The 25,662-nt window shown below is 41.0% G+C and overlaps 1 long non-coding RNA gene and 1 pseudogene across 1 annotated transcript; one reads left to right on the top strand and one right to left on the bottom strand.

Annotated features, from left to right (window-relative positions):
* Positions 1-66: 66 nt before the first annotated feature.
* Positions 67-3,704, bottom strand: LOC129060210 (protein yippee-like 5; annotated as a pseudogene).
* Positions 3,705-19,873: 16,169 nt separating this feature from the next.
* LOC134761810 (uncharacterized) lies at positions 19,874-25,460 on the top strand. Its single transcript, XR_010140956.1, has 2 exons — positions 19,874-21,382; positions 23,070-25,460. It is a non-coding gene; the product is annotated as an uncharacterized LOC134761810 (long non-coding RNA).
* Positions 25,461-25,662: the final 202 nt, after the last annotated feature.

Raw genomic sequence — 25,662 nt, 5'->3', positions numbered from 1 at the left:
CAGAATTGCTTGGTTGTCTTTTTCCATGTAACAAACATAGTAATATAAATAAAGTAATAGTTGGGGAAAAAAAATCTTACAATAGTCCCGTAAAGTACTGAGCCACAGAGAAGTTAAATATACTGCCCATGTTTATAGAATTCGGAATGATTACACAGATTACACAATATTTCTTTATTTTCCTGTGCAGATCTGATAGCTTTAGGTGAAGTGGGGAGAATGAGTCATAACTGGCAGGTATCGGAGGGGGGCTAATATCTCTGGCTGCTTTGCCTTAAACACATGATTTATTCCACCCAGCAGTGGCTGAGCTGAGCCTTGAAAACAAGTTTGCCTGGTTATATACACGCTCACTCTGCTGCTCAGCCTTCTTAGTGCTTATACGGTCAGGAACCCTCCCTCAACAGTGAGATGTTTGTGGGTTTGCTGGTTGACACTGGAAAGGAGAGTGTGGTGACAAAACGAGCTAAGGTGAGAGCAGAGTGTTTCAAAAGCAAATACTGCCTTCTTTACAAGCTTGCCAACTCTCAGAGGAAAGACTGTGATTCTGTCTTTGTGGATCATAGAAGTTCCCTGCACCTTTGTCTATTACAGGACTGTCTTGTCTTATTTATCTGAATGCCCCTAGTGCCCAGCTCAGAGCGTGTTGAATGGTTAGTGTTCCATAACTGTTGAATGGCACCGGATACCAACCATCTTAGCCCTGGAAAGAGCCTGACTGATCTAAGTTGGAGGGAAGCTCAGAAATAATAACACCTGAACTCCTGCTGGATACAGGAATCTCCTTGCATTATAAATCAAAGAGTGTAGTGGTTTAGAGCCTAGGATCTGGAAACAGACTTTCCTGGGTTTAAGTCTCAGCCCCATCATCCCAAATCCTGTAAATATGGGCAGTTTATTTAACTTCTCTGTGCCTCAATACTTTATAGGGATATTGTAAGATTTTTTTTCCAACTATTACTTTATTTATATTACTATGCTTGTTACAAAGAAAAAGACAACAAAGCAGTTCTGCCCCATTTCACAAAAAGTTTCCAATCAACACCAATTACATGGTGATAAATAACTGGAATGGTGATACCTTTGGGTCAAGACTGGCAAGGAAAATGCTATGGTTCATCTCCAACAAGAATATGGCACATTGGCCAGCACAGGTCACGCCAAAACTGAGTCCTTAGTGCTCGGCCCAGATTTGGATCTCTTCTCTGAAGGTAGCGAATTAGGTAAAATAATTGGGTTTTTAAAAAATAAGTTTAAAATGAAGCTCAAGTTAAAAACCCATGCTCTTGACATATTTCCTTTCAAATTTTATATAAAACACACTTTTCCACTCTAATAGCCCAGACTTTTTCTTTACACAGCCCATCACATAGTTGCAGACAGACTCTTCTGCCTTAAGATGTAAACATAGGGAAAAATTAATGACATCTGCATAATATTCTTTCCACACTCTGCTATTACATGGAAAATACAAAATTTTTTTTAAAAAAAGAAAGAAAGTTTCCATCTTAGATTCTCACAACCTCTTGTTCCGCAGTTTATGAACCTGACTCTGATACTAAGTTGGCAGTGTGTGTAATAAGCAGATTTTTGTTTCCAGTGAAGGAAACCTGGAAAAAGATGGATTGAGCTCATTTTCTTCCAAGAGTTATTGAATGGTACATGCTTCTCAAAGCCCTCATTCTCTCCAACTAGAGCACATTTCAGAATCACACAGCCTTCCTTATAATGCTGGCTGTCTTCAGTGGCAAACTCACAGATCCATCCCAGTTGGCTGTTGCGGTTTTTGTAGCTCACATCTCGAACCATGTGGCAGCCAGTGAGCATGATCTGATCTTGAACTTCACCATACTGTAGGTTAAATACTTTGTGACAAAGAAACGCCCTGCTAGTGGTGCCTGTGCACCTAGTAGAGATGAGTTGAGTTCTGAGCCATTGGTCAGGATTATATCACAGCTTGCACGAGAAAACAAATGGGTACTGCCAATATAATCAAGGAAAATTCTGCCCATTTTTGGAGCTGAAGTTTTAAAAACCTGCATAGGTGAGTAGAATAAAGGGGTTGCAAGAACACACCAACCCTCCCAACAGCAAGTGAAAGGTAGGACGCAACCCACAGTGGGCGTAACTGGGCTGGCCTGGGCTTCCCCTGATGCTAGGTTGTGATACTGTAAGATTTTAATAAGATAATATATTTAGCTTATTTAAAACAATGCCTGGTACATAGGAAGTGCTCAATAAATGCTGACCTCCTCCTCTTCCTCTTCTTCCTTCCTCTTTCTTTTTCTTCCTTTTCTTTTCTCTTTCTCATCACTCCCTTCCTCTTCTTCTTCATCTGGCTTCTGCTTGGAAATCCTCAATAACAGAGATACACTGAGGCAAACCTACCTTCTCTTAATTTCCATTCATTGATCTCCAGCCTGTCTTCCCATGAAGGCTTTCAGACAGCCAAAGATAGCTATTAGTACGTCCAGAACCTTCTGTAAAGTCACACATCTACACTTCTCTCTAATCATGTTTTCTCATTCCATGTGATATCCAGATTTTTTTCCATTTGTTTAAAGCCTTTTCATTGCCCGTGGGTGATGCCTTAGTGGCACACGATCCTAATGCAGTTAGTTCAGGAAGAAGGAAGTGTGGGCTTTTTTCTTCTCCAACATAGGCATGATTCCAACTCAAACATAGTTTCTTGGATCTCTTTGAAGAGGTAGAGGTTATGAACACGGTATCTACCCAGCTGTTATCACTCATTATACCCACCCCCACCCCACCCACCCCAGACACACATGCACATTCACCCTGCATCTCTGCTCTTTTACTAGGGTTGAGGTGTGAGCTTCTGTATGACATAACTCCTCCTTCCCCCGTGATGGCTGCTGTGACACTCTGAGAGGGGACCAAATGGGCGCTGGCCATTCTGCATTTCTTTTAGTGCCACCAAAAACTTCTTCAATACTTGAAGCAGAGTAACAGCTGTGAACCAGCAGAGTGATCCAGAAATCCCCCAAGTCCTACATAGCAGCCAGTGATCCCAGGGAGACCTGGCTTGACTTAGCAGGAGGGCTCCGCGGCAGAGAGTGAGTGATGCCCATTCTGAACCTGCAGTTTTAAGTCTCTGTTCCCCTGGTGCTTGGCTACTTGATGTTTACAGCTTCTCTCCTGAGCTGCGCCATTCCTCCCATCTTTCCTCCCTGTTATGCTCCACCCGTTGCTGATTCCTGCTTGTCTTGCCAACCTCAGCTCTCCCCAAACCTTAAAACACCTATGCTCAATGGTTTGCTTTTCTTTGTATATTTTAGGCTCTAGTACCTGATTCCCCTTCAGGCATTAAGCTCCTTCAATAATAACTAACAATTCTGGAGCAAGAATTGTCAGTGAAAAAAAATTAACATTTACTGAGCATTTACTATTTGCTAGACTAAGTGATTTACTTGCAACATGTCATCTAAACCTCACAAAGACCCTCTCATATAAGGTAGCTCATGTTATTGGCTATTTGTTATATGTTAATATATGTTATATGTGCTTATATATGTATGTGTGTGTGTGGGTGTATATATATATATATGTTATATGTTATTGGTTACAAGAAAAGAAAATGGGGGCCAGGCATGGTGGCTCATGCCTGTAATCTGAGCACTTTGAGAGGCCAACATGGGTGGATTGCTTGAGCCCAGGAGTTCAAGACCAGCCTGGCCAACATGATGAAACCCCCATCTCTACAAAAAACACAAAACCTAGCTGGGGGTGGTAGCATGCACCTGTAGTCACAGCTACTCGGGAGGGCTGATGTGGGAGGATCACTTGAGCCCAGGAGGTGGAGGTTGCAGTGAACTGAGATCACATCACTGCACTCCAAATCCTGTCTCAAAAAAAAAAAAAAAAAAAAAAAGAAAGAAAAGAAAAGAAAATGGGGCTTGAGAGGTTAGATATCTTGTACGAGGTCAACCAGCTGGTAGTGGTAGAACTGAGGTGGGTACCCAATATCTCTGAGTCCAAACTGTAATGCTTCTCCAAACAGGAATCCTCCAGTAATCAACAATAATTCCCTCCCTTGGGGTATCTTGGGATTCCAACAGGAAAGAAGAACCACTGCCAGTTATGAAAGAAGGGATTTATTATAAAATTTAGACCTTACATAATTATGGAAGAAGCAGAGAAAGTGAAGGTGCCACTGGAGAGTTGAAAGATGAGAGCAAGAGTAAGTAACAGTCATGCATGTCCTACTGCAGAAGTGAAACTGCGAAGGCAAGCTCATGGGAAGCCCATGAGAAACTGCCTCCACTGCCAACATACGGCGATAGGCCTGGACCCTCAGACCACTGTTGATCAGTGGGGTCAGGTAGGAAGATAGGTAGAATGTAGAGCAGATGGCAGCAAGGACAAACTGGAACCTGCCAGCACCTCTGCATCTGTCATCATGTCTAATCACAATGACTTTCAGAGGTAATCATGCTGCTTCACTTTAATCTTTCAAATCTCATGCACATTTCTTTTTTGACAACTCCAATCAAGAACCATATGGGGGGGGGGGACTCTAGGAAGTATACTTCCAGGTTAATCAAGTTGACATATGCAAACCATCCTGCCTTAGTCTGTGTTGTGCTTTCATAAAAGAATACCTGAGACTGAGTAATGTATAAAGATTAGAAATGTATTGGCTTATGGTTCTGGAAGCTGGGAAGTCCAAGATGGAAAGGCTAGCATTTGGCAAGGGCCTTCTTGCTAAGTCATTTCATAGTGGAAGGGCACAGGGGGCTGGGGACCAGGGACCAAACTCACCCTTTTAGAATGAACTCAATCCTGTGGGTTTGTATTAATCAATTCATGAGGGTGGAGCCCTCATGGCCTAATCACCTCTCACTAGACGTCACCTCTCAACACAGTTGCAATGGAGATTAAGTTACCAGCACATGGTTTTTTGGCGGGCACATTTAAACCTTAAATGTGCAAACTTCTTCCCATGTATTATCCTCAAAAGCAGCAGGGCATGTAATCTACTGGAGATCCCATGCATTGTCCATGATTCTTAGGGTACAATAATGCTTACAAAATCTAAGTATTTATTGGTTCACTTGTAATTCAATAACTTAGTACATGGCTGTTATTCATTTACTTTCTTTTTCCTATTTCAGAAGATCAGAGGAGGGCTTGCCATTTTAGTGCTGACCATTAGTTTAAATAAAAAAGAAGTTAATTTTTAAAAATTCATTACAGACAGAGGAGATGATAAATTTTTCCAGCATCAATGCATAGATAACAATTAATGCTTGACACAGATTCTATTTAAAACAAAATAATGTTTTAAAAAATTCTTCAGTAGTGGTATGCTAAGGATTCCAGCAAAGCCAAACAGCCTTCAGGCATAGGATGAATCATCTAATTTGTTTGTCAAGGCTCATTCAGCTGGAAAGGGCTGTACTTTCATGCAGGGAGAATTTCTAATGGCAGCTTTCTGGTAGCAGGCATCACACCACCAGAATGATATTAGCAGCTCACCACCAAAACCAGTGGGCAAACTCCTTGACAGCTGATTTATGGGTATATTAGTCAGCTCTGGCTGTCATAACAAAATATCACATACTGGATAAAAATGTGGCTTAATAGAAATGTTTTCCCCATAGTTCTGGAGGCTGAAAGTACAAGACTGGGGTCCCAGCATGATCAGGTTCTGACAAGGTCTCTCTTTCTTGCTTGCATATGGCTGCCTTCTTGCTGTGTCCTCCCATGATGGAGAGAGAGAGGTTGGGATGGGGAGGAGAGAGTGCATGAGCTCTGGTATCTCTTCCTCTTCTTACCAGTGCACTAATCCCAACCCATCATGAAGACCTACCCTCGTGACCTCATCTAAACTTAATTATCTCCCATACCATCACAATGAGCACTGGAGTTAGAGCTCCTACATCTGAATTTGGTGGTGGGACACAATTCAGTCCATAGCAACAGGCATTTCAGACGGACCTGGAACCTTGAAGTTCTCAGGTTTCCTGCCAGCCTGACTGGACCCACAGTCTTTACACTGAACCCATTCTCTTCTGCCTTGGCTCAACATTCATCTCTTATTGGTTTTAATGTCACCAGGCTAAGAAATTCTCTTCCAGCCAAGAATCTGATTTTTTTTTCCAACATGAAAATCCCCATGGATATTTAGAGGGAAAAAAAGCAGCCTTCCATGAGTGTATGGCATAAAGCAGAAGGAGGCAGGTGCCCTGAGATGAGCAGATCTGTCCCCCACCTAGGAACACCAATCACTCATTATACAATTATTTTGAGCATCTTCTCTGTACTAAGCACTGTGCTAGATGATGTGGGTACTATGGAGAATAACATAGATGACTCACATCTTGATGCAATGGACTGAATGTTCATGTCCCCCAAAATTCGTATGTTGAAATCCTAATCCCCAATATTATGGTATTAGGAGGAGGGGTCTTTGGGACGTGACTAGGTCATGAGGGTAGAGCCCTCATGAATGGGATTAGTACCTTATAAAAGACACCCCAGAGACTCTCTTACTCTCCTTCCAACAGGAGAGGATACAATGAAAAGATGGAAAGTGTGCAACCTGGAAGAGAACCCTTGCCAGAACCTGACCATGACCATGCTGGCACCCTGATCTCAGACTTTTCAGCCTTCACAACTGTGGGAAATAAGTTTCTGCTGTTTATAAGCCACCTAGTCTATGGTACATTTGTTAGAGCTGTGCAAACTGACTAAGACACTGCACAATGCCAATTTCAAATACTCTGTCACATTTTCCAGGCTAATAAATTCTTGTCTGTTAGAACTTTGTCTGCCATTGTGACTTTGGAGAAGAGAGTGACATATTTATTTCTCTATATTTTCTCCTTTCACATTCTCTCATCCTCATCCTACTATAGGCCTCTGTGGCTTCATCTAAGTAAATTAGAGAGCAGGGACCTATGCTTTATCGCCAGTTCCCTAAAACTCTTTTCTTGTCATTGGCTTTTGGAAAGGCAAGACTGAGAGCAGCAATGTCCTCCGGTGATAAAAACTGCAGTCACAATGTCTTACTGCCCAGAATCAGGAGATACCTCTCTCAAGTCTTTCACAGGCTCAGATTTTAAGTCTCCTTGGCAGTCTCTCCCTCTTCCTCTCCCTCTCCCTCCCTCTGCCCCTCTCTCTTTTGAGATGGAGTCTGGCTCTGTCTCCCGAGCTGGAGTGCAGTGGTGCAATCATGGCTCACTGCAGCCTGGACCTTTTGGGCTCAAGTGAACCTTCTGCTTCAGCTGCTTGAGTAGTTGGGGCTACAGGCATGCACCACCATGCCTGGCTAATTTTTTTGGTAGAGAAGAGGGCTCACTATGTTGCCCAGGCTGGTCTCAAACTCCTGGGCTCAAGTGATTTTCCCACCTCGGCTTCCCAAAGTGCTGGGATTACAGGCATGAGCCACCGTGCTCAGCCCGCTATCTCTCTCACTTAAAGAAACAAACAAACAAACAAACAAAAATAGAGATGGTGATGTGGATTCAGGTGGGACAGAGATCTGAAATCACCTCAGAACCAGCAATTGCTCTGATCAGAGTGACCCCACACTGACCCCTTTTCACTCAGACATTTCCAAACTCCAGCTTCTTGGAGGCAGTGGTTGGTATAATTGGTTCTTTACTGGGATTCTAGCACAGGGATGTCCAATCTTTTGGCTTCCCTAGACCACATTGGAAGAAGAAGAATTGTCTTGGGCCACACACAAAATATACTAACACTAATGATAGCTGATAATCTAAAAAAAATTTGCAAAAACATCTCATAATGTTTTAAGAAAGTTTACGAATTTGTGTCGGGCTGCATTCAAAGCCAATCTTGGGTGACATGTGGCCCGTGGGCCACGGATTGGACAAGCTTGTCTAGCAGATGGTTCAGATGAACCTTTAATTAAACATGTTTTCCAACCTTAATTTGACATTCACTGTCCGTTTCAATAGTACTTGTCAAAATTTAATGGACCTTATTGTTGAATTGCTAGATGATGACCTTCAGCAACCAGTTGAGTTTGGAAAACATGGGGCAATCCACCATTGGCTCACCAACTGGGTCTCTCTCCTTTTTCCTAAGATAGCTACATCAAACCTTACCTGTTCTTCTCAAAGGGTTGATACCCTTTTACAATCTAAAAATGATCAGGTCATTCATCCAAGAATGATCAGATCACTCTGCGCTTAGAGCCCTTCTGCAGCTCCCCATTGCCTTGGGATAGAGCTCCGCTCAGCACCTTCACTCACCTGGCCTCTAACAGCTTCAGCTCTCCATGCCTCTCTAGTCTTGCCTCTGTCACTTCCTAACAATGTGCTCTGTGCTTACTTCAGTCTTTGCAACTCATCAAGTTCTTGCCTCTAGGCTTTCATCCCAATGTGCAGCTGCTGTAATTTTGTATGATCCTCACCTTCCCCACACCCTAGCTGGCCTTCAGGTATCATTTTTCTTGCACTTCTTGCAGGAAGACTTCTCTCCCTTCTTTCAGTAGGCTAATTATCCATGGTATGTGCTCCTATCACACACTGAACTTCCTTTTCAACAGCACTCGTCACACTTTAATGGATCTTATTGTTGAATTGCTAGATGATGAGCTCTACTAGATGATGAGCTTCCAGTAGGCAGGGATTGCATTGTTCTCTAATGCGTCCCTACTGCCAAATACAGAGCTTTACACACAGTAGGCAATCACTATACAACCAACTCAGTGAATGGACTAATCATGCAGGATCACAGAAAGTTTGAAAAATTGCGGCAAAAATCACTCATAATGCCATTATGAGTGATAATAGGACCATTTTCATTTTCACTTATTTCCTTCTCTTCCTCCTCCCACCAAATATGCATGTCTTTAAAGAGGTGCAGTCATTATGCACTTATAATGTGGTTTTTTGCTTCTAACTTCACATTTTCACTAAGTTACACATGTTGAGACTTAAGCATTGGATGGAGCTCATCTTTGTCCTACAAGCAGCACAGGGCTCTGTCAGAAGAAATGTAAATAAGAGGGAAAAGAATACATGTGATACATTATCGCATTTATTCTAGGTTGTGCTCTGACTTTTCCCAAACTCTGGACAAACAGGAATGGACTCTATGTAGGGTAACAACTTCTATGGCAGGCTTGGATTTGTACATGGTCTGTAACAAGACAAAAATGCAAGGTACCTTCAAATAATTTGATTTTCTCCCTTCCTCCCATCATCTCTTTCTCTCATTTTAAAAAATGATAAAAACTACTCAACAGCATAGATAGGTTCTTTCAGGTTAGGGAGGAACTATGGAGTCAAGCAGCCCTAGATTTTAAATACTGTCCCTTTGCCTGCTAACTTCGGGAAACTCACACCCTCTAAGCTTCAGTTTTCTTATTTGTATAATGAGGATAGTAGTAGTACCTGCCTCATAGTGGGGCTATGAATTGTAAATGAAGTCATGCATATGAAGTGCTGAGCACAGTGCTTGGCACATAGTAAGTGCTCAATAAATGATAGTTATTTTAGTTTTTATCCATAAGCAGATGGATCTCCCCAGCATTTCTCAGGAAACTAACCACTGTTAAGTGAATAGATCTCTGATGGTCTTACACTATAGAGAGGACACCATATAAAAACTGCTGAAGTGAAGAGCAGCTTGAACACAAATACTTGCAATCCAGATCATCTGTCTCTTCTCTGTCTATGCAGGCTCATATGTTAAACCACTGTCCAAGGCACGTCTTCCTGGCTGGTGGACACTCTTGCTGGCCCTTAATTTCACTTGCTCTGGGAAAAGGCTGCCTGTCTCCAAACTTATTCTTCAAATTGGATGAAAATCCTACAAGTTCTTTTCAGTGATATGATAACAGTCTCACAGATTGAAACATTATTTATTTATATTATTGATGGAGTACTTTTCCTATTCAACTCTAAAATGCATGCACACAACAGACAGAGTTTCACTTTGGAATAGCTTTTGCTCCTTTGCTTCCTTCACATGGCTAGGTCAGTTCATAAAGGAGTCTTTTTTTTTTGAGACAGAGTCTCGTCCTGTTGCCCAGGCTGGAGTGCAATGGCATGATCTTGGCTCACTGCAACCTCCGCCTCCTGGTTCAAGTGATTCTCCTGCCTCGGCCTCCCAAGTAGCTGAGATTACAAGCACGTGCCACCACTCCCGGCTAATTTTTTGTGTCTTTAGTACAGACGGGGTTTCACCATGTTGGCCAGGCTGGTCTCGAACTCCTGACCTCATGATCCGCCTACCTCGGCCTCTCAAAGTGCTAGGATTACAGGTGTGAGCCACTGCACCCGACCTAAAATAACTCTATCTTAAGATAGAAAGAAACTGTATGATACAGCCTCTGTTTCAGTATGGGGGAGAAAAATCATGTTCCTTCTTTCTGCTGTGTTTAATGTGTTCATTAAACACACATTTACAGAGAAATTCTTGGAAGTCAAGATGAAAGGACAAAGGAATGCAAAGCACAGCCTTAAGATCTCAGAGCCAAGTGAGAGAGATCCATGCATTCACAGTAAACTATCTTCATGTGAAAAATGCTATGTTTGGAGCTGGTATATAGTAAAAAGAGAACTCAGTTAAGAATGCTACTATCTTATTTATCAAATTTAAAATGCTATTGATAAGAAGATGAACTCCAATTTTAGAAATGGTATCTTAGGTCAAGTTTCCCAGAGATAGACCCTGAGACCAACATTCATGTGCAACTGATTAATTAGGAAGGGCTTCCAGCGGAACCCAATAAGGGAATAAGGAAAGCAGGCCGGGGAAGGGGAGGAAGCCAAGTAAAGTCCCAAGACAGCAGCTGCAGCCTGATTCCCCAGGGGGAACTCTGGGATGGAAGTTGCATCTCAGAGTCTGTCCTGATTTGGGGCAAGGAACTGGACTTTCATACTTCTGCACTAGTCCTGAGCCAAGGATGCCCGGGGACATTATATTTTCAGCTCTCTGCTCTGGGCAGCCCTAGAGCAGTCTTTTGAAGAGAATAGCAAGGGCAGGCAGTTGGAAGCAGAAGCCCACATTTATATGAGGAAAGGTGCACAGAAATGGTACAAAGAATCCAAGAGGATCTGGGCAGAACACCAACAATGTTTGCTACAGAAGATAGGATGTGAGCAAATGTGCATCTTAAAAACAATGGAATAGCAATGGAGGAAATGGGCATCAGTGTAGGCTTCATGGAGGAAGTGGGGTGGCCTTGAAAGGATCAGCAGAAGAAATGTTTCAGTCAGGGGGAATGTGGTGAGCAAAGTGAGAGGATCAATGTGAGACCAATGAGAAGACAGAAGGGACAGCCCCATGAGTAGATTGCTATCATTGGCTGTGGCCAACTTCTGAGGCAGAGAAGCTGAAGCCACCTTAGAGGGACTTTCTGTTGGAAACGCTGATTGGTTGATTCTTACTTTGACCCAGGGTCATTTCTTGAGTCCTTTGAGGCCAGCTTCTACTCCAAGGTGACATGCCACAACCAGGGCAGGATGATGGTGGCTGAAGCAGAGCCCTCAAATGTAGGCTCTGGTAGAGCTGGGAGGGCTAAGTTAGCCATGCAAAAAGCTTCAACTTTGTCCTGTAAGGTCCAGGGAATCTTGGAAGGTTTCTAAACTAAGGAGTGATATAATCTGACCCGTGCTTAAAAAGGGTGACCCTGGCTAAGATGCCTGCACATTTTCTTTACTAGAATGGGTACTTTTCTTTTTAACCTTTACTGTGGGACTTCACTTCCAACAGACATCTTTCTGTCCCTATCTGTCTTAATGTCCTTGGACTGCCATAACAGAATATATCACATACTGGGTGGCTTAAAAAACAAATTTATTTTTATACAGTTCTAGAAGCTGGAAGTCTGAGATCAGGGTGCCAGGTCAGGTTCTGGTGAGGGTCCTCTTCCTGATCTGTGGATGACCACCTTCTCCATGTGTGTTCATGTGGCTTTTCCTCGGTGTGGGTGAGCAGAGAGAGAAAGAGACAGACAGACAGACAGACAGACAGAGACACACAGAGAGAAAGTGAGAGCACCTTCCTGTCTCTCTTCCTCGTCTTCTAAGGACACTAATTGTGTCAGATCAGGCCCTACCCTTATGGATGTATTAGTTCATTCTCACGCTGCTATGAATAAATACCCAAGACTGGGTAATTTATAAAGGAAAGAGGTTTAATTGACTCACAGTTCCATATGGCTAGAAAGGCCTCAGGAGACTTACGATCATGGCAGAAGGTGAGGGGGAGGCAGGCACCTTCTTCACATGGTGGCAGGCGAGAGAATGAGAGCTGAGCAAAGCTAACAAAACCATCAGATCCTGTGAGAACTCACTCACTATCATGAGAACAGCATGGGGGAAACCACCCCCATGATTCAGTTATCTCCACCTTGTCTCACTCTTGACATGTGGGGATTACTATGATTCAAGGTGAGATTTGAGGTGGGGACACGGAGTCAAACCGTATCACTTCCTTTAGCCGTAATTGCTTTTGTAAAGGCTCTATCTCCAAATACAGTCACATTGGGGGTTAGAGCTTCAACATATGAATTTTTGGAGGACACAAATGTTCAGTCTATAGCATCATCCCATAGATTTCTTAAATAGTTGGAAATATCCCAGAGACTTACATGCATCAGGACTCATAACAGCAGTCAAGGCTTAGCAACAGCAGGTAAATTCAAGAGTTACTTCAGCCCAGCTATTGACCTTATGTGATTATCTTCTTTAACCTATCCAGACCATCAGTTTATCTCAGTTAAATTTGTACTGCCATGGCATGTATATTGGGAAAAAAAAAATGTGCTACTTAGATTTCCCAAGGAATTTGTATTTCATCTCCTAAACCTGACACTGGGAGTTTGTCAGGTCCAGAGTTCAAATTCTGGCTTTCCAACTGATCGTTATGGAGCTGGCTTCCTTGCTGGCTTTAGCATCTGGAGTTGCAACAGATACATCGGTGCCTGAAACATGTTTATGAAATCTATGAAATTTACGAAATCTACTCCTGGACAACTGGACAAGCCAGCTGTCCAGTTCCAATGTGAAGCAATAGTTACTCTTGGGCTACAGTGCCTTGGTTGTAGCACGTCACCTTGGTGGAGGAGTTGGCCTCATCAGACACTAGAAATGAGTCTCAGGTCCCATGAAGTGGCTCATGCTTGTATCCCAACAGTTTGGGAAGCCCAGACGGTAGAATCACTTGAGGCTAGGAGTTCAAGACAAACCTGGGCAACAAAGCAAGAGCCTATCTCTACAAAATTGAAAAAATTAGCTGGGCATGGTAATGTGCTCCTGTAGTCCCACCTACTAGAGAGGCTGAGGTGGAAGGATTGCTTCAGCCCAGGACATTGATGATGCGGTGAGCTATGATGGCACCACTACACTCCAGCCTGGGGGACAGAGAATGACCCTGTCTCTAAAATTAAGAAAAAAAGAGAAAGAAATGAGTCTAAGTCAAAGTAAAGAGCAACCAGTTTCCAACAGAAGGTCATTCATTCTAAGGTGGAAATTAAGGCAAAAAATGTAAAAAAAAAAAAAAATAGATTTTATAAACATTTTTACTTCAGCTTTGTTGGTTTATCCTAATAACTTTCCTATCTTTTTTTAACATATTTCTTTAAATTAAGCATATTTGCAATTTAAATAGCAAAAACACTATGTAGCTATTAATTACTACATACACTTGATCGATAATAAATTCTAAAACACTAAACACTAAATAACCAAACACTAAATATAGAAAACACTAAATAGCCAAAAAGAGACCATCTCCATCCAAAAACATAAATAAAAACCAGATATACCCTGTAAACAATATTCTGCATTATTCCTTTTCTCCAAAACTATATTTAAGTTTGGTTCTTGATATTTTTCACTATGTTCTCCCAACTGTTGTGTGGGTTCAGCCACGCTTTAAAAATATAGGTTTTTTCAGATCTTTTTCTGATTACAAAAGCATGTATTTTTATGTCAAGAAATTTGAAAAATTTAGATAAGCATAAAGAATAAAACTTCTATAACCACAGTTAACATTTTGCTGCCTTGTTTTTAATTTCTACATGTAACACTCACTCATTTATTCATTCATTCATTCATTCATTCATCACTTACTCATGTTTCCAACAATTATATTTATTGAGCTCTCAAGAGGAGCTTACATTCTAATGGCGAGAGGGAAAACCGAACTGGTAAATCAAAAGATAAAAGATAGGGTAGTGATGAGTTCTATGGTAAAAATAAAGCAGGTGATATGTTATCAAGTACTAAAGTAGAAACCTGAACGATAAGAAGAAGCTAGCTTTGTGAAGATCTAAAAAAAGAGCAATCCAGGCTGGAGGGACAGCTGGTACAAAGCCTTAGAAATACAAGTACCCTTTAGCCAGAAATCCCACTTGTAAGAATGTGCTTGTAAGTATGCAAAGAAATCATTATATAGATAACAGATATATATAGATGATAGCTAGCTAGATAGATAGATATAACTGCACTGTTGTTTATAGTAACAAATGGATACAAATAATCTATCACTAGGAATTTGTTGAATACTTCATGGTGCTTCCATAAAATGGATCATCTTCCAGTTGCTAAAAAATGAACTGGGTCTTTCTCTACATGCTGACATGGAAAGATCTCCAAATGGCAACTCAGGATCCCAGGCTGCTTGTGTCCAGTGGTTCTGCCATTCACTAAAGCCTCTTTGAAATCCTCCACTGAGTTCCTGCATTTGGTTCTCCAACCAGCAGAGAGAGAGATTATGAGGAGGTTGCACAAGAAGGTTCAGAAGCCAGGCCTGGATGGGGTACACATCATGTCTACCCACATTCCATGAAGTCTCATGGCCCCATCTACATGATAGGGAGGCTAGGAAATGTGGAGGAACACTTGTGTATTAGTTTCCTATTGCTGCTGTAACAAATGTAGTGGCTTGAAACAACCTAAATGTATTCTCTTACAGTTCTATAGTTTGGAAGTCCAACATGGATCTCACTGGCTCAAATCAAGGTGTTGCCAGGATGGCATTCCTTGTGGAGGCTTTAGGTTAGAATCTGTTTCATTGTATTTTTCAGCTTCTAAAGATTGCCCACACTCATTGGGTTATGACCTTCTTCCTCTCTTTTGAAAGCCAGCCAGCAACACTGCATTTCTTATCAATATTGACACCTTACCTACTGAATATTGCTTTGGTTCTAAGATTCAGGGTTTTGTGTTCCTGTGGTTTTTTTATTATATGCATCTCTTCCCAACTGTATGTTCAGAGACATCTCATTGGTAGCTTGAAGTGGCATGGTGGTCTTCAGTATGTAGATATTGGGGTGGGTCATTATTCTAACATACTGCTTGACGTGGTCATTTAGTGAGACTACAGGATCAAAAGGTATGATGTTCTACAGCTTTTAGTATCCCCATCAACCAAAAACCAATTAATTTCTACCTGTTATCAAAGAAGAAATGCTTTAATTGGTCATTGCCAATTTTGTTTTTGTTTTAGTTTTCTTTTTCCTAGAATATCAGAACAGGGATCTTCTTCTCTTTGATTCATTGATGGATTCCAATAGCCTAACAACACATGATAGATGTTCAATAAATATTAGAATATCAGAACAGGGATCTTCTTCTCTTTGATTCATTGATGGATTCCAATAGCCTAACAACACATGATAGATGTTCAATAAATATTTGTAGAGTAAATGAATAAGATCTGCCTGAAGCTAAGCCACTATCTTCCTGGTAGGTGATTCCACCAGGCTTTCTCCATCATTTGTATTACAAAATATTTGTAGCAAAATAGTTAAGCTCCTCTCAACAACTCTTTCTTCTGCAGCCTCATAGTAATTTACAAAATACCTATATTATAAGGGTGGCAATTATCTATGTTATGGTAATTTATCTTATTATATACATGTGTGACTCTTCCGCTGTAATAGAAGCTCTTAGCAATCAGGGTTGGTGTCTTTGTTTTGTTTTCATGTTTATTTCCTTCTCAAAAGTAATATTTCCTTTATTTTTATTATCTATTCTCATGAATGTGTTACATGGAAAGCTGAAAGAATTTACCTTGCATGTGCTTCTTAGCTGGAGTGCAAGCCCCTTTGCAGCAGGTGTGATGGACAAAGCTGTACTCCAAGACTGTGACAGTCCTCAGCCCTGTCAAGATTTCAGGCTCGGCACATGTTCATTGAAGGAATGGTGTTGGCTTTCCCTTTGAAAACCTTGGAGGGACTTCAGCAAAGGCCAAAAGAGGAAAAGCTGAATTTCCTCATAAAACATTTCATGCTCTCTGCCTCCCACACATATAGGAGCTTCTAATTTTGGGCTTGGCACCAGTCACCTGTCAAAGCAAATTATTCTTTAAAAGGCTTCAGTGGGAAGCCAGCCCAAGGTTTTGACAGAATTGTACGTCTGAGTGGGGCTGACCATGTTCTTGGCCTTGGCTGTACTCTCTTGTGACACAGAAATAACCTGAACTCCTCTGATGTAACAAGTTTTGAGAAGTTCTGCTGAATTGATTGACAAATCTTTCCCAGGACAGCTTGAGATTCTCAATGTACAACAAGCATATCAACGATGATGATCAAATTCAATAGCTTTTCTTGGATTTTCCTGTCACTCCTGGCAGAGGTAATATGGAAAACTCAGGCCTTGAGAAAAACATGCTTAAAGCATACTTTGGCTATTTGCTGGAGCATTACTTTCCAAATTTTCCAAGAAGCTTTAAGCTGCTAACGTAAGCATAAATGCTGCTCTATTGCAGCCACCATGAAATAAACAGCAGGCTGGGACACAAGAGCCGGCACATTCTGAACCAACTTTCTGGGGAAACTCCCTAGGGACCCAAGGTTGCATAAAATTCAACAGGAAGGCAATCCAACATCGTCCAAATGCTCTTTCCCTACCATAGGGTTCTATCATGTTTGCCAATTCCTGCTTGCAAAATCAATCTATTAATATCATGCATGAAGATGCTTCTCAGAAAGTAGTTTTTATTGGTATAGGAGGCAGCTCCTCCGGGGATAGTTGGAGGTCAGAGTCGTATGTTCCAGAACCCTCTGTCTTTAGGTTGAGGCTAACTGACCAAGACTCCAAGAAACATTTTTTCTAGTCAATCAAGGTCAAAACTTAATGTGCTTGTTTATATTGGGGGAATGTGCATATAATTACATATGTGTTATGTATGTTTATTTAAAAAGCTCCTTGTCCTGAGGGCAGAGGGAACGATGTTGCCTCCTAGTGGGAGACAAATTGAGAGAAACAGCCATTTAGAATAGGCTGGAGGAATTGAAGAGGATCCTCAGATCCTAGGTAAAAATGCAGACTCTACTCTCTGCTGCTTAATGATCTAATTCTATATAAGGCACAAGATCTCTTTCTGAAGGTCTATACAGCCTCTCTTGGTAGCCATTCAAACCTACCAATCAACATATTTTTGACAACTTCCTATTTGTTCAAACATGTGCCTGGAATCAAAGAGGACACCAAGTGGCTGGGCATGGTGACTCATGCCTGCAATCCCAGTCACTTTGGGAGGCCAAGACGGGAAAGTTGCTTGAGTTCAGGAGTTTGAGACCAGCCTGAGCGACATAGCAAGACCCTGTCTCTATTTTTAAAAAGAAAAGAAAAAAAGAGGACACCAAGAAAATATTATGCAGGAATTTTGCCCTCAGAAAATGTATGCATTGTTCAGTAGAAGAGACTGATTTGTACCTTAAAATTTGAGATAAGCTATTCTTCATCTCTATGGTTCAGTTTATGTGTCAATGGCTTAATCTTCTTTTGGACTCCCCTGCCCCCAGGAGCAAGCCCAAACTCCTTAATCTGGCATTCAAAGGTGTTTATAATCTGGTTTCCCACCCACATCCTACTCAACCACATTTCTTGCCATTTCTATCTTGCGTTCCATATTTCCACCACTCCTGAAACTGGCTTAAGGCTAGGCCCTTCAGGTAAGCCAATCGCTAAGGCTTTCTAACATATGAAATCTAGCAAGTCATAGAGAAGAGAATTGTCAGACAGGGCTTCTTGTGAGATGCTCTAATAAACTGCTAAGGGTGGGAAGTAATATCCCCCAGTGACATGCTTAAGTAACAGTAAAAAAAAAAAAAAAAAAAACATTCCAAATGGCTTTCTAAGAAGAGTAGGTTCACCCGATATCAGAATTTTGTTTGATTGAGTCAGGGACCAAGAGTTGACTTACTTGGGAAAATAGAGAAGAACAATTGCATATTGTCATTAGAGAGCCCTGTTTATCCACTGTTGTAACACCTAGCTTCTCCTCTAAACAAAATTAACTAAAACTGGTCAAAAGAAGCACCTAATTATCAGCCAGCTGACAGTGGGCTGGCTATGGCTTACTGAACCATCTGTATTCTCTGGATTTCCCATGCTCTGTCTGTGCTTTTGACAGTTGTATCTGGAACCACCCCACTGCTACTCTACATCAAGTTAATCTCAAAATGCAACAAAAGCTATTGCCTCAATCATAAAACACTCCCTGACTTTATGCTACCCTCTGGCCTAGCCTGCTCTGTATTAAGTGCTAAGCCTTTGCATTCCCATTGACTTTCATGTACATCTCTTATCCCAACACTTTATTAAAATAAGCTTTTGGTGTCTGGTCCCTTCGCTAGGCTCCCTGATGGCTATGAGTTGTGTCTTCTTTTTCTGTGTACTAAAGCATCCCTCCTAGCTACTGGACCTTTGAGTATATTAGTGCCCTTTTTTAGGACAGGGAAGTGGGAGATCATTGAGAATACCTGCGTAGTTGGATTCATGGGAAGACACCTGGGTTGGGTCCTGGCCAATGGGTAGGTAAGATTTGAAGAGGCAAGGGGAGGTCCTTCTTCCGGGAGAGTGATTGTGAGCAAGGGTGTGTGAAAGAAACAGTAAAGGACACAAGCCCACCTGTGAGAGGCAAAACATTCTTTCATATACCTAATGAAGATTTAACAAAGTCTATTTTCTTTTGCTCAGTTCTTCCCAGAATGTCAGAAGGGTAAAACTATATAAATTTGCAAGTAGGTGGCCAGGCATGGTGGCTCACACCTGTAATCCCAGCACTTTGGGAGGCCAACATGGGCAGATTGCTTGAGCCCAGAAGTTCAAGACCAGCCTGGGCAACATAGCGAAACCCTGTCTCTACAAAAAATGCAAAAATTAGTTGGGTGTCATAGTGCACGCCTGTAGTCCCAGCTACTAGAGAGACTGAAGTGGGAGAATCACTTGAGCCCAAAAGGTAGAGTCTGCAGTGAGCCATGATGGCATCACTGCATTCCAGCCTGGGTGACACAGTGAGACCTTGTCTCAAAAACAAACAAACAAAATGTAACTGGAATTTTAAGTGGACAGAAACCTTGGTTGCCATTATAGCTATGAAATAAAGTCTTCTGAGGGGCTGCACAAATTCATAGGACAAGATTATTTTAATCACATACTCGACCCTCAACTCCTCAAAAAAAGTCCCTAAATAGTGAAGTCTTGTTCGGGGGGTGTTCACAGCATGAAGTAGGAGTGGCTAGAGGTTAACCAGAATGGAAGGCCTTTGGCTTTTGTAAATGTGGCTCCCTGGCACAGGCCTCAAGTTCCTATTAGTGGTCTGTTTCTTGAGCCCTGGGTTGAAGATTATTTTGTTGACAATGTGGAGATTACTTTAGAGAGTGGTGCTCAGGGCTGTTAGGTGATTAAGTGGATGGAGGGTAGAAAGCATTGAGCAATACCTCTTTTTTTTTTTTTAGACAGGGTTTTTCTGAAACAGAAAAATATCAGATAACACCACTAGCTAGACTAGAGTCTTCTGTTTCTTGAGATTTTGGAGGGGAGGAGAAAGAGTCAAATGATAAAGATGAGAATGCTGTGAGAGATTTTTGTCTGGAAAAAACAACTTTTAGACCATGTTTCAAGAGAGGAAAATCACATGTATACTCTTAAACTGCTTCATGTGTGTCTGCAAAGCAGATTAAGGTGTGCTTATAGAGCAAACCCTGATGGCTACAAAAATCTTAATAATAAAAAGTAATGCCTATTAAATGAATCAGAGAGCTAAACGTGAGCTAACACAATAAAACTTCTAGAAGAAAGCATAGAATAAAATCTTCGTGACATTGGATTAGGCCAAGATTTCTCAGATTCAGCACAAAAAGGAGAGACTATAAAAGAAAAAATGGATCAATTGGACTTCATAAAAATTAAAAACTTCTCCCCTAAAAATGTTAATTACATTAATTCATTTATTCAAGTATTTATTATGTGCCAGTACCCCCTAGCTGTTATATTATGACAATGAATTGCATTCCCTCTATTATACTACACTGGAGCAGGAAAATACATTTTAGAAAGATAAGCAATAAGAAAAAATATCTCTGTTATTTAAAAGTAATTTTTCATTTAAACTCATGGACAGGATCAAATACTAGGAAATGATGGAAAATGCTGAGAAATAAGAATGTGTACAATAACAGGCCGGGGGCAGTGGCTTATGCCTGTAATCCCAGCACTCTGGGAGGCTGAGGCAGGTGGATCACTCAAGGTCAGGAGTTGGAGACCAGCCTGACCAACATGGCAAAAACTCATCTCTACTAAAAATACAAAACTTAGCCGGGCATGGTGGCAGGCGCCTGTAATCCCAGCTACTCGGGAGGCTGAGGCAAGAGAATCACATGAACCTGGGAGGCAGAGGTTGCGCTGAGCCAAGATCGCACCACTGCACTCCAGCCTGGTCGAGAGAGAGAGAGACTCTGTCTCAGAAATAAAAAAGGAATGTGTACAGTAAGCCTGACAGTTGGTATCTGTTAACTCTCATACCATTCGAGCAAGAATCTTGGCAATGCAGATGCAGGATAGAGAATATTAGCACTTTGGAAGATGGTCTGAGACCACATTTTGCTCTATATTATTTTACCATAGAACTTTAAAGTCAGGTAGGACCAGATTTGAAAATTAATTTTTCTACCACCTGTGGGATCCCAGACTCTGATTAAAATGTCTACTTTATAGAGTTGTTGTAAGAATCAATGAGGTAATAAATAAAGTGTAAAGTGCAAGGCACATAACTGGGCCTCAGTAAATGGAAACTGTCATTGGATGATGATAATGGTGATGATAAAATCCAATCAGGTTCCAAAAGTTGACCAGAACTAGGCAGCTTACTTGTTCTTCTTGAGAAATGTGCATCGTTCCCCATAGTAACCTTACGGTCTAAGGGAAAAATGAGGGTACTTCCCCTCCTTTTCCCATTCTGTGCCCATGACAGGTGTCACTAACTAACCCACCCTAGAATTCTTCAATTAGCCTGGACTGAGCTCCAAATCCCTCTCCAGGCAGCCACATCTGATCGATATAAAGTTGTTGGTGGAGATAAAATGTACCTGCCATTCTGATTTAAGGCTTCAATGGACGTCCTCTCCAGACCAGGAAGGATGATTGTAAGTTTATCTTTCCTACAAGGATAAAGGCCCAAGTCTAGCCTAAGGAGGGATGACTAGGGGTTTTAGAAGGGGCTTAGCCATACTATAGTACAAGTTTATTTCTCAAATAATCAGTTTGTTTTTTATTTAGTTTAACTCTTTTCCTGTTTGTTCTACATTTGCAAGTAAGCTATTAATCCTTTACTTGACTTTTGGGATTTCTTGAAAGTAGGTTCTTGACTTCTCAGATCCTAGAGTCACATACCCACTTCCCTACCTTATAAACATTAGAGATGTTTTTCCTTAGATTAAGAGGGGCTTGGACTCTATCTGGACAGAAAATAACTCTGTGCTGCAGAAAAGACAAAAATCTACCAGGTCAATGATCTGGTGATCTGATTCAGCTAGGGGCGGTTGTACTCAAAGGGACAGAACCATCCCTAAGGCATGGTTCTCAACCTTGGCTACTAAATAAACTCAACAGAAGAGCTTAAAAAACCCTCATGGCAAGGCAGCAGCCCTGCCTGACCAATTACATCAGAGTCTCTGCAGATGGTGCCCAAGCACCAACTGGTATTTGAATTAAAGTTCAGCTCATTTTAATGTGCAGCCAAGGCTGGCAGAGAACCTTTGTCCAAAGGTGTTCTGGAAATTTGCAAAGTATCCCTGGTATCCCAGATATTGAGGCAAAAGTGTTACTGCCATTTTCTTGGCAGGGATATGGGTTCAATGTTGCTACAGTGCCTCGAACAGTTCCCTCACAATGAAAAATTATTCCACCCACCTTTTGAATGTCCTACTGGATAACTGATAAACTTGAAAAACTTATATGATCTGGAACTTAACTCTACCTTACATATGAACACAAAGAATTTTTTGCATGGTTTTAATTAATGTATATTGAATTTTCCCAGAATGTAATCAACATATAAATTAAGGTAGAATTGTACTTTATTCTATTTAAAACTTTACTAAGAGTTGCTTACCTTTTTAGAGAGTCAACACCACTTTTGGTATTTGAGTAGTCAGCATTTGTAGATGCAGGTTTCATGGTGATTCTGTGTACAAGTGCCAGTATCTGATGATCTCATTGTGCCCGAATGTTTACTTATTGAAATGTATTTACTTCATTGTAAAACATATCTATTTCACGTCTCTTTATGACAAAATATTGATTTTCAAATATTGTGTGTTTAGGTGGATTGTATAATACTAATTTTATTTCTGAATAATAAATGTGGTATTATGAAATATTTCTTATAAAAAGGTATCTTACAGTTGATATAACGTTAAAGACTTCTAATCTGGGGATTCCCTTTGTGATCTGTAATACGCAAGCCCTCTCAGCTTGCATTTCTGTTTAATGAGCATGAAAATTCCAGCAAGCCCAATGTCAGGGGCGTTAACTTTGAGCAAGTTACTTAATGTCTCTATGCCTTAGCTTCCTTATCTGCAAAAGTAGCCTACTAATAGCAGTTAAGAGCTGTCAAGAAAATTAATTGAGATCAACCATAAAAAGCACTTGGCAAAATTTCTGGCATGTAACAAGCACTAAACAAAGGTACCTGTTTTGATGATGATGATGACAATGACAATGATGATGGTGATGAGGATAAATTCAGTAGTACCATTCAGAAAGAGACAAAGACTTTTTAATCCATCCCTCAGGCAAGTACATCATCTCTACACTTCTTCTTTTCTCAAGATTAAATACTGGCCAGAGCAGATGACACGAGACGCCTACTTTTGGATAGAAACACCTTGCATGATCTCTGCTTCTTCATTCCTGTAATTGTTTTAAACAGTACTCATGGAAGAAAACTCAGGACCATTTTTGTTAGCGGCTAACAAATTGTTACAGGCTTTATCACAGCATAAGCATTCTGCAAACTCAGAGACTTTGCATCTGAAGATATGCTACTACGACGCAACATTCAGTGTCTTTCAAAATGGAACCTGGCATATTACCTTTTTGTTTGATATTTTCCCCACTCTTCATCTCACTTATCCTCCTTTTCTTTCATTCCAGTCTACATACAAACTTCATGAGAGAACAGTTTTCTCTTTGAAAGAATCTAACTTAGATATTTTGTGCTATCATATGGACAGAAGGGCTAAAATTCTTCTTTAGTGGCTAGTCAATAATCACAAAGCCAGGATCACAATTTCCTCCCAGTTTTCCACTCAGTCCTGACTTTGCTCAACTGGAGCATTTGCAAATGAATAGACTCTGCTTTCCTCATTCAGAAAGTATATGGCTTTTGTCACTGGCAGAGCCCATTCACTGTCTATGCCATATATAATGTCAAGTTTTATAAGCATAATATACCAGATAGGTCTCTGTTCGGGAACAGTCCACCATGTAATCCAGTTCTTCACCACAAGGACCTGTAGTATCATGGTAGGGGATGTTGAGAGTGGGGCATAGCCAGCTGTGGATTTCCCGCTGAAGAAGCATTGAGAAGGTATTTTAAGTATTCAATACTTTGGGGCAGGATGACACACAAACCATTACAGATAGAGGAGCATCAGGTACATGTTAAAGGCCCTCAGAAATAAAGAGTCCACAATCAATGCCAAATACCATCTTGTAACAGAATTTCTTCTTACTTAAGGGGAGTTGGTATTATTGAGAACTTATTAACAGTCAGGAATATTTTACATTCATTGTCTTAACTAATGCTCACAAAAGCCCTCTGATTTAGGAACTCAGACAACCCCATTTTACAGATGAGAAAACTGAAGTTCATAGAAGTTAAGTTACTTTTCCAAGTAAGTGGCAGAATCTAGATTCAACCCTAGTATATTTTTCTCTAAAGGCCAAGAGATTAGCTCTCTTGCCTTATGCTACATTGCCTCACCTGAACACTCATGCTATAATTTATACTCACTGCTTGTATTTGTTTCTGGCACAGTCTCCCCCAGAACCCCAGAATACCAGACCAGCACCATCTAATGGAAATATAATGTGAGCCATGAATATAGGCCACATTTGTAATTTTAAATCTTCTAGTAGCCACATTTTTAAATATAAAAAGAAATGAGTGAAATTAATTTAAATATTGTATTTAACCCAGTATATCTAAAGTATTATCATTTCAACATGAAATCAACATAAAAATTATCCATGAAATAACTTACACTTTCTTTTGGACTAAGCCTTTGCAAACTGGTGGGTGTTGTATGCTTACAGCCTAACTTAGTTCCAACTGTCCACATTTCAATTGCTGAATAGCCATGTGGCCAGTAGCTACCAAACCAAACACCACGAGTCTAAATTCATAATCCCAACACTCTTCATAATCTTTGGAGCTCTTCTTGAAAGTCTTTCAGAAGATAGGAACAGAATTGACAAGGTAAAGAGCCTATTTTTAGTTATTTGCTTTAGTCCGAGAAAAGAAAAGAAATAAACAATAGATTTCACAACTTCCATCTACAACCAGTAGTCAGCTTAGTTGCCGAAGGTCAGATGAGAAGCAGAGTGATGGAATCCACATTATTACATAACATGTGTCAGGTGTTCACATGCTTTCAGAGGGAAGCTGAACACAATGTGAAGATCAGAAAGCTGTAGATCCCTGACCAGAGGATGGCTCATGAATCCAGCTCACAAGGAACACCAGCAGAGCTACCATTAACTTCCTCCCAGTCCTTCCTCTCCTTACTGTCACTCTCACCCCTGCCCCAATTTGAAAGGCAAGGTGCATGAGCCAGGCCTAACCAGTGTAGGACAGACCCCATCCTCCTCACATCTGGGGGGCAGAAAGAAACCTCAAGACCTCCTTTCACCCCCAGCCCCTTGGAGAATCCTCTACACCAGGAGTTCTCAAACTTTTATGCACAACAGAATCACCTGGAGGACTTGTTAAAATTTTGATTCTGCGCCTTACCCCCAAGAGGTCTGAGGTGGGGCTGGGGAATGTGCATTTCTAGCAAGTGCCAAGACTGTTGATGCTGTATGTCAGAGGATGATCACACATTGAGAACCCAAGGCTCATCCCTAAGTTATCAATATATCACTCAATAGCAAGAACAAATCTAAGAAAAACACAGTGCCTTTTTCACTCTTGATAAAAATAAATGTGATTTTTAAATAGTTGATGTGTTTGGCTATTTTTCCCTGCCCTCCATTATTTCCTCTAGTCCAGGAAGGAAGGAAGTAATCATAATGGAGAGACAAAGACAAAAGGGAAAAAAGTATGGGGACAGGGAAGTTGGCAGGAAATAGGGAGATGGACAGAGATAGATCACCAGAGTTCAGGATGGTGGAGAATGAGGCAAGATCTGTGCTCAGAGAG

The sequence above is a fragment of the Pongo abelii genome, chromosome 1 (assembly GCF_028885655.2).
Source record: "Pongo abelii isolate AG06213 chromosome 1, NHGRI_mPonAbe1-v2.0_pri, whole genome shotgun sequence".
NCBI classification, from domain to species: domain Eukaryota; kingdom Metazoa; phylum Chordata; class Mammalia; order Primates; family Hominidae; genus Pongo; species Pongo abelii.
The sequence above is the reverse complement of the archived record's forward strand: the minus strand, read 5'-3'. Positions and strand labels throughout refer to the sequence as shown.